This window comes from Doryrhamphus excisus, chromosome 11 (genome assembly GCF_030265055.1).
Source record: "Doryrhamphus excisus isolate RoL2022-K1 chromosome 11, RoL_Dexc_1.0, whole genome shotgun sequence".
Classification (NCBI taxonomy): domain Eukaryota; kingdom Metazoa; phylum Chordata; class Actinopteri; order Syngnathiformes; family Syngnathidae; genus Doryrhamphus; species Doryrhamphus excisus.
Genome location: NC_080476.1, coordinates 13706912 through 13722383, shown reverse-complemented (window position 1 = coordinate 13722383; position 15472 = coordinate 13706912). Strand labels below are relative to the sequence as shown.

Sequence of the window (15472 nt, the reverse complement as noted above, 5' to 3'; positions counted from 1 at the left end):
GATGAATACTATTGATGAATTCTTCATTCATTCATTTTCTACCGCAAGGGTCGCAGGGGGTGCTGGAGCCTATCCCAGCCGTCTTTGGGGCAAGAGGCGGTGTACACCCTGGACTGGTGGCCAGCCAATCACAGGGCACATATAGACAAACAACCATTTCCAACCACGATTTGGGGTTGCCAATTAACCTAGCATCTTTTTGGAATGTGGGAGGAAACCGGAGTACCCGGAAGTGGAATTGAACCCCGGTCTCCTAGCTGTGAGGTCTGCGTGCTAACCACTTGACTGCCCTAAATCGACCTAAATGTTTTTATTTCTTATTTTTATATGACTGATGGCCAGCCAATCACAGGGCACATATAGACAAACAACCATTCACACTCACATTCATACCTATGGACAATTTGGAGTCGCTAATTAACCTAGCATGTTTTTGGAATGTGGGAGGAAACTGGAGTACCCGGAAAAAAAACGACGCATGCACGGGGAGAACATACAAACTCGAGGGTGGAATTGAACCCTGGTCTCCTAGCTGTGAGGTCTGTGCGCTAACCACTCGACCGCCGTGCATGAATTGTAATTATCTTTATTATTATTATTATTATCTTCATTATTGTTACAGAGTGCTAGTTTAGTTTCTAACTAAAGTATTCACAGCAGTGTAGCTTCACCATATACGTTTAATTTAAAGACTTTCATAATTGTCGGTCATGTGGTCAAAAAGCATAAAAATGTCATTTTTGTGTCAACAACTTAAAGAAAAAATATTGAACCGAATACAAAATTTTTTTTGTAACGTTGGACCCCCTCGCTGCGGGCCACTAATGGCCCCCCGGTTGCACTTTGGACACCCTTGATGTAATGGTTATGTAATAACCCAGTCCAATAATGATGATACAGTAAACCTCGGATATATCGGATTCAATTGTTCCCACTGGTTTTGTCCGATATAAGCGAAATCCGTTATATGCGTATACCGGAAAATGTCCGTTTTACGCATATATCGGATTTATATCTGGTATATGCGTAAATCAGACTTTATCCGTTATAAAAAGGCACTTCCTTGACTATGTTTCCAATGTACCTGGACGCGCAGGCAACGCTGCAAACGCTGCAAATGACGTCGTATAGCGGCCTGTCACGATTCGGCGAATCGGAGCGCCACGATGCGGCCATCCGATATATGCGAGGGAAATTTAATGGAAATGCATTGGAACGGGACTGGAGATTTTGTCCGAAATAGGCAAAATCCGTTATAAAAAATCTGATATATGCAATGAATTTTTATTGGAAATGCATTACAGAAAAATCGGTTCTTTTTTATCTGTCCGTTGTGAGCGAATTTCCGATATATCCGAGTCCGATATATCCGAGGTTTACTGTACTTGCTAAATGAGTACGTCTTGGACCGCGCCAATTAGAAGTGAGCGTTCCTGACTTGGGGCGCTGGATGACATTAGACTGGACAGGAAGTGATAACGTTTTAACTAGCTGGTGCATTTCGGACATCCTGTCATTTTAGCGTCTCGTGCCTGGATTTACTAGGTGGTGTAATTCTTGGAATAAATTTCTTTGTGTGCTTTAAAAGTTGATATTGTAGCAGGCAGCCATCACAATGAATCCGTTTACAAGCCTTCCGTGAAGAAAATTTAATGATAATAAAGTACGTGAGGGGCAGGGTGTCCGCGTGTCGGAGCGATCCAATAAAGTGCACTGAGGGGGGGGATTCACAGCTACGGCACGCGTGCGGCTCTCAAGTGTGCATTTTCTCAAGTCGCTTGGCAAAAATGGGTTGGCATGGCTACTGTACCCGAGCGGCTGCCAGCTGTCACTCATTCATGTACGGAGGATAAAGAACAAGGGAGGGATGGGAAGATGAAGAGAGGGGTGAGGATGCAAGGACACAAGGCCCTCGGGCGTCCTCCCCTCCCTCTCGATTTCTTTCTCTCTGCTTTCTCATTTGTCTCCGCTGATAAGAAAAACATGGCAGCTGGAAGGAGAGAGGTCGACTTCGGAGGGGAGAAAGGAGGAAACAATGCAGAAGGAAAAAGGGGGGAGCGAGGCGGGAAGTAAATGGAAGCATTTTTCATGTTAATGGCAGATGGGAACGCTAACTATGCAGGTCACACAACCCTTATTCAAATGCATGCCTTCAAATGACGATATTGGCATAAAAATGAGATATCGGTTCATCACGGTGTGGTTTTTTTTCTGCCACGAGTTCGACAACATTAATTTGAGGGAAGAGATGCTTCCGATATCTGCATCGGTAATGAGTGTGGGACATGATTGGTGCCTCGGATATCAGTCGGAAAACTGATATGGAGCATCTCTACTTGGAGTTACCTGAAATCCCAGAAAATTAGGGATGGGTGCCTTTCACATTTGGACCCATACGGTACCTGGGAATCGGTACTGGTACTCAGGCATACACATTTTTGGTACTTCCGTGTCTGTTTATATTTTAAATTAAATTAAATTAAATTAAATTAAATTAAATTAAATTAAATTAAATTAAATTAAATTAAATTAAATTAAATTAAATTAAATTAAATTAAATTAAATTAAATTAAATTAAATTAAATTAAATTAAATTAAATTAAATTAAATTAAATTAAATTAAATTAAATTGTTTCAATGTAAGATATTTATCTCTTGACATTCTGTATAAACTTAAATACATCAATAGTTTGTGATTCTGTACCTCCAACACGTTTTTTTTTTCACTTTTACTGTATCTTATTGTTAAAGAAACATTAAATGGTAATTACACGCTGAGTAATTGCATTTTGATGTAGTTTTATTATGCAGTACAGTGGAACCTTGGTTAGCGAACGCCTTGGTTAGCAAACCAAGAAAATTTCCAGCCAAATTTAGGGTGTCTTTCACATTTGGACCCATACGGTACCTGGGAATCGGTACTGGTACTCAGGGATAAACATTTTTGGTACTTCCGTGTCTGTTTATATTTTAAATTAAATTAAATTAAATTAAATTGTTTCAATGTAAGATATTTATCTCTTGACATTCTGTATAAACTTAAATACATCAATAGTTTGTGATTCTGTACCTCCAACACGTTTTTTTTTTCCACTTTTACTGTAGCTTATTGTTAAAGAAACATTAAATGGTAATTACACGCTGAGTAATTGCATTTTGATATAGTTTTATTATGCAGTACAGTGGAACCTCGGTTAGCGAACAAAAATTAGGGATGGGTGCCTTTCACATTTGGACCCATACGGTACCTCGGAATCGGTACTGGTACTCAGGGATACACATTTTTGGTACTTCCGTGTCTGTTTATAAATTAAATTAAATTAAATTAAATTAAAAAATATATTTAATTTGTTAAAGAAACGTTAAATGGTGTTTACACACTGAGTAATTTCATTTTGATGTAGTTTTATTATGCAGTACAGTGGAACCTCGGTTAGCGTACGCCTCGGTTAGCAAACAGAGAAAATTTCCAGCCAAATTTTGCCTCGGTATACATATGTTTTCCGGTTTTCGTACAATGCGGCGTGAGTCTTCAATGAAAGTAAATGTAACATGATCATTTTTCCATTTCGTTTTTATGTATTTATATGCATTTCCGCATGTTTTTCTGCATGTAAAACTATCATTGTAAAATGATGTTTTGTGTTAACGTGAAACGGATTCATCTGATTGATATTTTTTTTTCATGGAAATAATTGATTTGGTTAGAGTCAGACCAATGACACTAACCAAGGTTCTGGTGTAAAAAGTCGTAAATGTAATATGATCATTTTTCCATTTTGTTTTTATGTATTTATATGCATTTCCACATGTTTTTCTGCATGTAAAACTATCATTGTAAAAGGATGTTTTGTGTTAACGTGAAACGGATTCATCTGATTAATAATTGATTTGGTTAGAGTCAGACCAATGACGCTAACCAAGGTTCTGGTGTAAAAAGTCGTGAAGTCACCAATACAAAATGTGTGTGCGGCGTTGGAAGCGAGGACTGCTGTTTGGGTTGGAAATAAAGTTTAAAAAGACTCTTTGTGCGTCTGTCAGGATGCTGCAATACTTACAAGTTACTTGCATCACCTTCAATATATAATATAATAATATTCACCTTCACTTGTTGCGGGTGGATGATTTGGCATTCGCTTTGCATTTTTCGATTCGATTCCTACCGTTTAGGAAACAGAATTTCAGCTTCGTTTTAGTCGAAGTTTATCTGCAAACTGTATATTTTGACACATTGTGAATATTTGACCACACAAGCGCTTTGAAGCCGAGTATTTTCAGGCGCCTGGAGCTTTTATCATCTTTGGGTTAGAAGTCAAGGCATACTGATATGATTTGCTCACTTTTCACCTCTCGGGGTATATTCCTATTTAACAAGCATTCTCGTTGAATACTTTAGACCGCAGCTGAATTCGGCATTCCGGGGGGGGGTCTGGTGTAAATGATGTGAATTTAGTAATTAAACATCAGCTGTCGCTCTACTTCTTTCATGGAAATCGTAAAAAGCGCTTCACAGATCATAAATAGTAATGTGCAGAGCACGTTGTCGTTTTTCTTGCTGCATTGAACGCCACCCTCGCTCTTGCCCTACCAAACGTTTCTCCCTCCAAGGAAGGACAAATGAAAAGAGGCAGGACACAGGTTGCTTCGTCACTCGAGAAATAACCTCTTTCACCCAAAGGTGTTTATTTTTCCAATGTCTGTCACATTTGAGGAGAAGACCCTGCTCCTAGCTGGAGGTTGACTTCTCTGCTAATTTTGGAACATTTTTGCTAAAAGTGACTGTTGCAATGAATACATTAGATTCAGCTAAAATAGATAAGTAGACTACGGTCTATTATTAGTCAAAACATATTGAAATACAAATGATGTGTAATATTCCGGACACTAGGTGGCAGTAATTAGCATATGGTACATCTGAAATGACAGCATGAAAAAATCCTCTCACTCTGTGTGGAAGTGGTAATTTTTTAAGGGTTATGTTTAGAAGCTAGCTCGCTAGCTTGCTACTCCTGAGTCCCTGCAGCATAAGAGTTGCATAATACAATGTAAACGATGAAAAATAGGATTGTAAAGGTGACCAAAGAGGTCTTATTTCATATACACAGGGCTCTAATAATGTCCTCATTAGCAGCCTATTAGTTTGTTGATACATGGGAACAGGAAGCGGAGTTTGACACCCACGCACTATTGAATAAAAAAAATAGCCGTAGCAAAAAAGGAAGATGGTGTCTCAGTGGATTAATCATTCTTGGATTGTTGGGACACCGTTAGCCTCACGCAGCATTAATTAAAAACACGGGCCATGTTGTACGCTAACCAGGAAAAGTACTCAAACCCGAGGAAAAATTTGGCCGTACATTTCGACATCAAGCAAAAAACACGCTAACTTGGTGAGTAGGCTAACTTTGCCTCCTCTGTCGCTGATTCATCTGATTGATATTATTTATTATGGAAATAATTGATCTGGTTAGAGTCAGACCAATGACGCTAACCAAGGTTCTGGTGTAAAAAGTCGTGAAGTCACCAATACAAAATGTGTGTGCGACATTGGAAGCTGGTGCCTCGGTGGATTAATTGCTCTTGGATTGTTGGGACACAGTTAGCCTCACGCAGTATTCATTAAAAACACGGCCCATGTTGTACGCTAACCAGGGAAAGTACTCAAACCGAGGAAAAATTTGGCCGTACATTTTTGACATCAAGCAAAAAACACGCTAACTGGGTGAGTAGGCTAACTTTGGCTTCTCTGTCGTGATCTTATGGCATTTCCACAACGCTACTAGACAGCATCAGTCGCAATGATGATGACATCACATCACACGACTTTCATCAGAACCTCTCATCCTCGGACAGGCGGGTCACTGTGCGTGCACGGTCAAAACCAAGCAGCATTTGCCTTTGTAAAAACACATTCAAATACAATGAATAATACATCGGAAAATATAAAGATCCGGTCTTCCTAATTTCTGAAAATGTCCATCATCTTGACGCCTATACGCACAGTAAGCGACTATATCAGCATTGCAGCTGATGTGTTCAGGGAAGGACGTGAGCGTAATGCCAGAGTGGAAGAGAGCAGGGAGGGAAAGTGGCTCTGGCCATTTTTTTTTCCTCTTCCTGAAATCTCTCATCTTTGTGCAATTCCACCTTACAATCTATCCAACGGTGGGCTTAGGGAGTTGATGTGTTGTTGGACAGGCTGGAACAGCACGTACAACAGCGGATACGATGTATCCCAGCAGTCCTTGTCCATCTTTGTCAGACATCCCTCTGTATTTGCTGTGCATGGATGAGTCTGCATTTCTCTCGGATAAAATGCGATGTGGCTTTCTGCATCAACGGTGGTCAATGAGGCGGAGCGGAAAAATTTTAGTCTGAAGATACGCCGTCCCAATTTGGACAGACATTCAGTTTCTGGTCATTTGGTGAGGTTACACATCAGCCTCCGTCGCGGGACACCTCTGGTCTTTCATTTGCATGTGCAGCCAATTGGCGAGGTGCAAGTGAACACATCATGGAACACTAGCTAACAGGATCCATTAGCGGCGGCGTCAAATGTTTTGCATTTACAGTCAGCACTCGAAGCTTTGCGTTTTGGAATCTGTTTTTCTAAATAAATGAATAAATCAGCTCTGTTTTGTGCATATTGCAGCAAATGTGACAAATTCCTGGTCTAAATCAAGCATTTTAATCATAAACGCGGCCTGAAATACAAAATTAGCACTGAACAGGAAATCTATCAATGTAAATATCATCATCTTTTCACGCACCCGGTCTATGGTGTCCAATGGATGGCTCTGCAATATTTCTTCTGTCCACCAGAGGGAGCCAGAGCAGAGGGAGGCTGACGTCATTGCAGCGCCCCAATGAATGTGTTTCTCAGAAGCAATGCCTTTAAATGCGTATTGTTACTTGTTTGTATAATTTGGAGGCATACTTTTGGATTGTTAAGTTGGTGTGCGATGAATTTAGTGTTCTCAGTTAGACGACATCGTGAGTCAGACTGTTATACTGTTAAATTTAATGAACTTGGGCAATTTTTATTGAGTTGACGGACTTGTTACGAGCACACTGATCGCCTGTGATTGGCGTGATTAGCATCACTTTTTTAGATTTTGACATGCTTTAGTCCTGTAACTAGAGCTTTGTTGATGTAAAAAAAAACACTGTGTTAATTTACAATCACGAAACTAAGCGCGTCAACTTTTCTCACCATTCTTGATCAATTTAGCAATTTTCAGAGGGAGGCTGATGTCATTGCAGCGCCCCAATGAATGTGTTTCTCAGAAGCAATGCCTTTAAATGCGTATTGTTACTTGTTTGTATCATTTGGAGGTATACTTTTGGACTGTTAAGTTGGTGTGTGATGAATTTAGTGTTCTCAGACATAGTGAGTCAGACTTTTCTAGTTTTCTAATTTCTAGTGAGTTGACAGACTTGTTACGAGCACACTGATCGCCTGTGATTGGCTCATGCTGTAGTGGCTTATATACTAGAATTTCTGGTGATTCTGCAGCACTGCAAAATATGACAGCATCACTTTTTTAGATGCTTTAGCCTGTAACTAGAGCTTTGTGGCTGTAAAAAAAAACGCTGTGTTAATTTACAATCAGGAAACTAAGCGCGTCAACTTTTCTCACCATTCTTGATCAATTTAGCAATTTATTTGCTTGTGAAGGATTTAGCTATGCCGATAAAGACACTCCCAACGTGGCAAATAAATAGCACTCGTAAAAGCGGCGCGTCTGCTGCACATGATGGCAGCAGGTTTGCAATACATCTATATAAATCTATGAAAGGCAGCCTTGCCAAGTCCTCTGCATTGAAATCGACTAATAGTGGCACAAAATGCCACATGTGGAAGAGGATGTGATGCTTGGGCTTGCATAGAAACTACGCTATTAGGTATTTATCATCAGGAAGACAGAATTCATGACGTGAAAGAGAGGGATTTTGTGAAAGGAGACGGTGCTCTTTTGGTTTGGAGGTCTCGCTGAACCTCTGCTTTGTAGTTCAATAAGCTGTTTACCCTGCAAATGTGCAGCAGATGAATTTGTCACCGAGGCCTAATGTGGAGCCTGTCCATGCAGACGCCTGTAGCAAGGGTAGCGACACGAAAGGCCTGGCTGCCCCCCCCCCACTTCTCTTCTCATGCTCATCTATCTCCCCAAGACTTTAAAGCAGAGCAGAAGAGAGCGGTGGTGTTTCTGCTGCTGCTGCATATTACCCAGGAACGACGTTCATTGGAAGATGTTCAACCGATGCGTGCAAACTGCTGCAAACCCTGGAGAATCCATGCGCGATAACAAGCAATCTAAATATCCGTAGCTTCAGTTTCGGTTCACAGGATTTGTTTCGACACTATTTTTCATATTTTTCAGTTGTACCTCGGTTAACGTGCGCCCCGGTTAACACGCTTTTTTGGTTAACATCCAACATTTTTGCTCAAATTTTGACTTGGGTTTCATTCACCTGATTGTATAACGTCCGGGTTGTTTACACCGACATTTTAAATCTCGCAATCTATGAAAATGCATTGCGGACCGCGGGCGCCATTTTAAGGCACCGTTGTTTGTTTATATGAGATTTGCTGTGCAAGAGGGAGATACACCACAGAACAAACACACGAAGCGGATAAAAGAAGGGCGAGATGCACCCTGGAGAATCCATGCGCGATAACAAGCAATCTAAATATCCATAGATTCGGTTTCAGTTCACAGGATTTGTTTCGACACAATTTCTCATCTGCAGTTGAACCTCGGTTAACGTGCGCCCCGGTTAGCACGCTTTTTTGGTTAACATCCAACATTTTTGCTCAAATTTTGACTTGGATTTCATTCACCTGATTGTATAACGTCCGGGTTGTTTACACCGACATTTTGGATCTCGCAATCTATGAAAATGCATTGCGGACCGCGGGCGCCATTTTAAGGCACCGTTGTTTGTTTATATGAGATTTGCTGTGCAAGAGAGAGATACACCACAGAGCTAGCAAACACACGGAGCGGATAAAAAAAGGGCAAGATGCACCCTGGAGAATCCATGCGCGATAACAAGCAATCTAAATAGCCATAGTTTCAGTTTCGGTTCACAGGATTTGTTTCGACACTATTTTTCATATTTTTCAGTTGTACCTCGGTTAACGTGCGCCCCGGTTAGCACACTTTTTTGGTTAACATCCAACATTTTTGGTCAAATTTTGACTTGGGTTTCATTCACCTGATTGTATAACGTCCGGGTTGTTTACACCGCCATCTTGGATCTCGCAATCGATGATTGAATGAATGCATTGCGGACCGCGGGCGCCATTTTAAGGCACCGTTGTTTGTTTATATGAGATTTGCTGTGCAAGAGGGAGATACACCACAGAGCTAGCAAACACACGGAGCGGATAAAAGAAGGGCGACAAGCAATCTAAATATCCGTAGATTCGGTTTCAGTTCACAGGATTTGTTTCGACACAATTTTTCATCTACAGTTGAACCTCAGTTAACGTGCGCCCCAGTTAGCACGCTTTTTGGTTAACATCCAAAATTTTTGCTCAAATTTTGACATGGGTTTCATTCACCTGATTGTATAACGTCCGGGTTGTTTACAACGCCATCTTGGATCTCGCAATCGATGATTGAATGAATGCATTGCGGACCGCGGGCGCCATTTTAAGGCACCGTTGTTTGTTTATATGAGATTTGCTGTGCAAGAGGGAGATACACCACAGAACAAACACACAAAGCGGATAAACGAAGGGCGAGATGTACCCTGGAGAATCCATGCGCGATAACAAGCAATCTAAATATCCGTAGCTTCGGTTTCGGTTCACAGGATTTGTTTCGACACTATTTTTCATATTTTTCACTTGTACCTCGGTTAACGTGCGCCCCGGTTAACACGCTTTTTTGGTTAACATCCAACATTTTTGCTCAAAATTTGGCTTGGGTTTCATTCACCTGATTGTATAACGTCCGGGTTGTTTACACCGCCATCTTGGATTTCGCAATCGATGGCACCGTTTAAGGCACCGTTGTTTGTTTATATGAGATTTGCTGTGCAAGAGAGAGATAGACCACAGAACAAACACACGGAGCGGATAAAAGAAGGGCGAGATGCACCACGTAACAAACACAGGGAGCGCATAAACGAAGGGCGATGGACCGTACCAAGACAGACGTGCAAGACTAGGGATCGACCACTATGATTTTTTTCCGGCCGATGCCGATTTTTTTCCATCACCCTTTTGCTTGGGCCGATATTTGTGGCCGATACTGCTTTTGCTTCCTCAATTTATATGGAAAAAATGACCATGATAACAAATATTACAGGTCTCAAGTTTAAAGAAATATTTATCGAAATGTAAACACTGAACACAGTAGGATTCAGCTTTCTTAAACACACATTTAAACAGTATTATCGACTTTAAAATGAATAAATATTCAACCATGTGCAAAACTTTTCTGTCGTAGTTTAACTTTTACCTAGCATCCATGTGATGACGGTGATGTCTGTCTGTAAATCATGCGGCGGAAAAATATATCGGCGAACCCTTGCGCGTATCGGCCGATACCGATTCAAGTAAATAACGCTAAGCTGAAAGAGAAAACCGTGGTCATTTCAGACGTATGTAAAGATGACGGGAGTGGCGCCGTCATCGGCTGTGGTGCACACACATCTACTCTGGTCTAGCAACCCGGCGGTGCATGGAGGGGGAGACTTGGCGTTCCTCTCCGAACCCGACGGTTGCTGGTTCCATCTAATATTTACATTTCTTTATCTAGCTACTGTGATTGACGGCCAACCAATCCATGGGGTGTCCAGTCAGCTGGGATAGGCTCCAGCTCCGTGTGCCTAATATGTTAAGAGACGGAACTTGTTACGAGCACACTGATCGCCTGTGATTGCCGTGATTAGCATCACTTTTTTAGATTTTGACATGCTTTAGTCCTGTAACTAAAGCTTTGTGGCTGTGGAAAAAAACGCTGTGTTCATTTACAATCAGGAAACTAAGCGCGTCAACTTTTCTCACCATTCTTGATCAATTTAGCAATTTTCAGACGGAGGCTGACGTCATTGCAGCGCCCCAATGAATGCTTTTAAATGCGGATTGTTACTTGTTTGTATAATTTGGGAACGTTGACATGTTCCCAGCATGAATGAGCTAGTCTGACAGGTCTCAAGTTGTTCAAGCTAACGTTCTAATGTTATTTTGACATGAAGAAATGACCAAAGTATAAAAAGGTACGGCGCACCACAAGCATAACCTTGTTCCTTTAAAAACACTTAAGCAGTTCGGTCCGTCTGTTTGGTTGACAAACGGCTTGCGGGAAATGAACGAGTCAAAGATCAAGACAAAGTGATCTGGACATCAGTCAAAAGTCAATAGCGTCAATAAGTCAAGTGTCTGACTGGACTTGTGTTGCGTTCACACCCAACTGGAATGATTTTGGATGAAGCGCTTCCCTTGTAACAACGGACTGTAATCCACTACGGGCAGATGCCAAGGAACATCCTTGCAAGCCGGTCATTACGGAAAGTAAGCCCCAATTTATGGCTTAATTGCTCCCAATATAGAACCTGGCTTATTGCATGGCGGCCTACCAAGTCAATCAATCATCTCATCCGGTATACTGATTTCAATGTTATTTGAATTAGAGCCGTCAAATTATTACACTTTTAATCAGATTAATCACGGTTTTCTAATGAACGAATCATGAAAAATATCTGTGTTTTATTCACAGAAATATAAATGGCAGGACGTGTTATTCAGGTTGTCCGTGAACGCAACTCCAGAACAAGGAAGTGTTAGACACATACAGTCATGGAAAAAATGAGCCCTCAAAGCATGAAGTAACACCCCTATAGTCACCTTTACACTACTATTAGCCAATAAATGCATTGCAGTGCTGGGGGCGATGGGGGGGGGGGGGGGTGATCAGGAAGTGACGTTTAGGGATTCAGTATCCAACAGTAGCTCCTGTTAGGGATTATTACATCTTTTGTGAGATCAATCAAACCTGAAATAAAAGCCTGTTGTTGTGGCGATCGAGTCTCACCAAACATGACAGTGACATTACTGACACCTAGTGACCAGTGTAGAATACTACATACCGTCACAAGGTCTTTGAATGCATCTTGGGAGTTCATTCAGACGTTTTATGCTTGAAAATGTTAAAACATATTTGCTTGGATACTGTATGCGTATTCTTAAACTAATCATGGGTGAGGGAGTACTGTACACTACTACTACTACTACTACTACACATACTGTATGAAGTATATGTGCTGCCATTACCATTAACAGCAACATCGTGCTAGCTTAGCATATTTGATGATAAAAATCAACAGCTGAAGGATGCATAATAGGCAGGGCTCCTGGTTGTATTTTAAGATGTGTAGCGAAGCCTGATATTGTCCCCTGGAACGCAGTAATACTGCATACACAAGTAATCCTCCATTATTCATTCAGAATGTCAGAAAATCCCGGAACCTCAAACGCAACCGTCTCTTCTCTCAACAGGGTGGATGATTTTTTTTTGCGACACATTAATATTTGTTATTAAATCATCATAATTGCATAATTGGGGGCCCCCTAAATCCACGTGGAGGAGGAGACTTTTCAACCTTGGCAGAGCGTTACGGGATGCAAAGACACACGACTGACTAATGACCAGGCGTCTTTGTGTCGGAGCCCGTCTTGCGCTTGCAAATCTCACTTGCCTGCATATTTATCCAAATCCATATTTATCCGTGTATGAATAAGGCATACTAATCAATTCAGCTTCATTAATTCAGGATTTTAGGTTTTATTTTGGATGAAGATGCCCTCTAATCAGCCAGGCCAGGCGACCAGGCGGCCAGAAGGCCAGGCGTCGGCCTCCTCAGCTGCGCTACATCCGAGGGCAGCCCATCCAACTTTTCCAAGATGGATTCCCCCGGAGATGCCATCTGTTTGTCTCGCACCCGTTTGCCACGTCCGCGAAGGTAAAGGCGACCGCAGTCTCAGAGCGTCTCATTATTTCTCTTAAGCGGCCACGAATCCCGTTCGCTTCTCCGTCAGATCCAACGCCTATACGCTGAAGACAAAGCGATACGCACACTTTACCTATGGCTTCCGTGATTTGCTGATTCAGCAAGCCCCTCCCACTTCATGTGACTGACAATCTTTGTTGATTTCATCCGCCCGCGTCATAAAATCAGACACTTTTACCATCTTAATGACAATTTGATGGCGGGCGCCGGAGGTGATTTATGGCAGTCTTTCCGTCCGCAGCACGTCTCCCCCCCCCACGGCAATCAATGGGTACCTGGTGTTGGGGGCGTGGCCTAAGGGGGAGCCGCTTAACCAGAACTCATGTGACTGACTGACTGAGCTGCCATTGATGTCTACAGGGTGGCATGTTAAGGAGGGGGGGGGGGTGGAAGGGTTCACATATCACGGATGCAGTTGGAGCCCCACTCAGGCATTTAAAGTTGCATATTAATGAACCAGTGACACGTGAACGCATCATTACTGATTTTTTTCTTTGAATGTATGCATACAAGACCGGGCCAGAATCCAAAACCAGCTAAAACCCCGCACCCTCAGTCAAGTGGTCTGGCACAAGCAAAAAGAGACCATTGTGGGGGTTTTTTTTTTAGAAGACAAAAAATGCCAAAAATGCGCAATTCTATCCGTAGCAATGCACAAAATGCGCACATTTGATGGCATGTTGAACAGAATATTGTCAGCTCACTCACATCAAGCATCAAGCATCAATCACGCATCGCCTACCGGAGGGATGGAGGCGAGGACGCCGTCTCCGTCTCGGATGCGAGGAGGCTCTCTTCTCGGTCCCTCCCGGTGCTTCCCGAGCCAGGTGCTTCCACAAGGCTCCTTGTTGTATTCCCATATGTTGGATCAGGAATGCTCCGGTGCATCGGCGACTGGATAGTCCGTGTGATGATGAGCCGCCAGCGTCTCCTGCGTGGATGCGAAGCTCCCTCCTCCGCCCCTGAAAGCCTCCTCGATGCGGCACACAGGACTTGAAGACCCGCTCCTAAAAACCCGCACGCCGACGATCCAACTTGCGCGCCTGATTACGGCAATTAGTCGTAGGAGCGGCAGCGCTCGCCCATGCGTGCGCCTTTGCGGGATAGCGAAAAGATGACGGCTGTCTATGTCTGCACAAAGCGGGGGAGGGGGGGCGGCGGCGGTGGGGTGGGGGGGCTCCGGAGAGATGCTTTATTTCTTTCGAAGCGAGGACGGACAGACTGGAGCGTAAAGGATGGAGAGGATTTTACTGGAAGCTCACTCTGCCACGACCCCCCCACACCTATATTTTTTAAGCCTGCAAACAAATGCAATTTTATGAATGAATTTCTTTACGTTTGAAAAAAAAACTTGGCTTCTGTCAGTCGTGGTATCGATACCGTTCTTTTTTACCAGATTGTTGCCAAATCCGCCCCACAGTCCCTAGAGTCCCTCATGTGTCCATAGAGGGCCCGAGCACTGCAGCTTTTCTTTCTCCAGCAGGTGATTTCATTGACCGGCTCCTTCCTTGACAATCACCTGCTTTAGGGACCGGCTGGAAAGAAAACCTGTCCTGTCTCGGCCCTCCGTGGCATGGGTTTGACACCCCTGCCGGCAGGTACAAACCAAACTGATATCTAATCCCTCACTCATCGCAGTTAACTGCTTCCACACGCAAATTTTTAAATTGAATATCTAGTTCGGGGGTCTCAAACACGCGGGACCCTAGTTTGAGGCCCCCGCCTTGATATGAAAGTTTAATGTTTAGTGCGGCCCGCAAAATGTACCCAGAAAAAAGTATTACGTTTGATTAATGTTCATGTTAAAGGTTAAATAACTGTTAATAGTTATCCTCCCTATCTGTGTGGAAGTGGTACGTTTTTGGCTATTTAAGTTTAAAGGAAATAACTTGAAGGCTACCGTTTGGGTCGCTAGCTCTCTAGTTTGCGAGTTAGCATGTGTCTCAAGACCCTGCAGTTGCGCAATATGTTGTAAATAAAAAGAGTATAAATGTGACTATAGTCGTGTTTTGTCATGTCTACAGGGCTCTAATAATGCTTTGTTCATTTTAATCTGAAAAAAATCATTTGTCTACCCACCAACTATATGTGGTTTCTTAAGTTTTTATTATTTGCCGTTTTATTATTACTATTATATTTATTTATTACTGATTGATTGATTTTCTTTATTCTTGATTTGTTTATTTATTTTTCATCTTATTTTGTGCAGAAAAATAAAAAATAAGATATTTGAGAACAGTGGAATGTTTTATCAGAGCTTTTCTTGTAGAAAATCGGAACCAAAGCACTGAAAAAGTTTGTACATTTTTCTGTTTTTAATAAATGCGTTTTTTGTTTTTTTTTTGGAAAACCTGATGCGGCCCAGCCTTGCCCAGACCCTAGGTCCAGTGGCCCCCAGGTAAATTGAGTTTGAGACCCCTGATCTAGTTAAAGCATGTTTGAAATCATT

General features: G+C 42.2%; 1 protein-coding gene across 5 annotated transcripts in view; it reads right to left on the bottom strand.

Moving 5' to 3' along the window:
- flrt1a (fibronectin leucine rich transmembrane protein 1a) overlaps window positions 1-15472 on the bottom strand; it is an 82133-nt gene that overhangs the window by 47095 nt on the left and 19566 nt on the right. The window contains exon 5 of one of the 5 annotated variants that reach the window (XM_058086309.1): window positions 13766-14244. The exons of 3 other annotated variants lie outside the window; for them this stretch is intronic. The gene's annotated coding sequence lies outside the window, so the exon portion shown is untranslated. Of the gene's footprint in view, window positions 1-13765; window positions 14322-15472 lie in introns of all 5 variants that reach the window. One more of the 5 variants, XM_058086308.1, reaches the window with a different exon arrangement.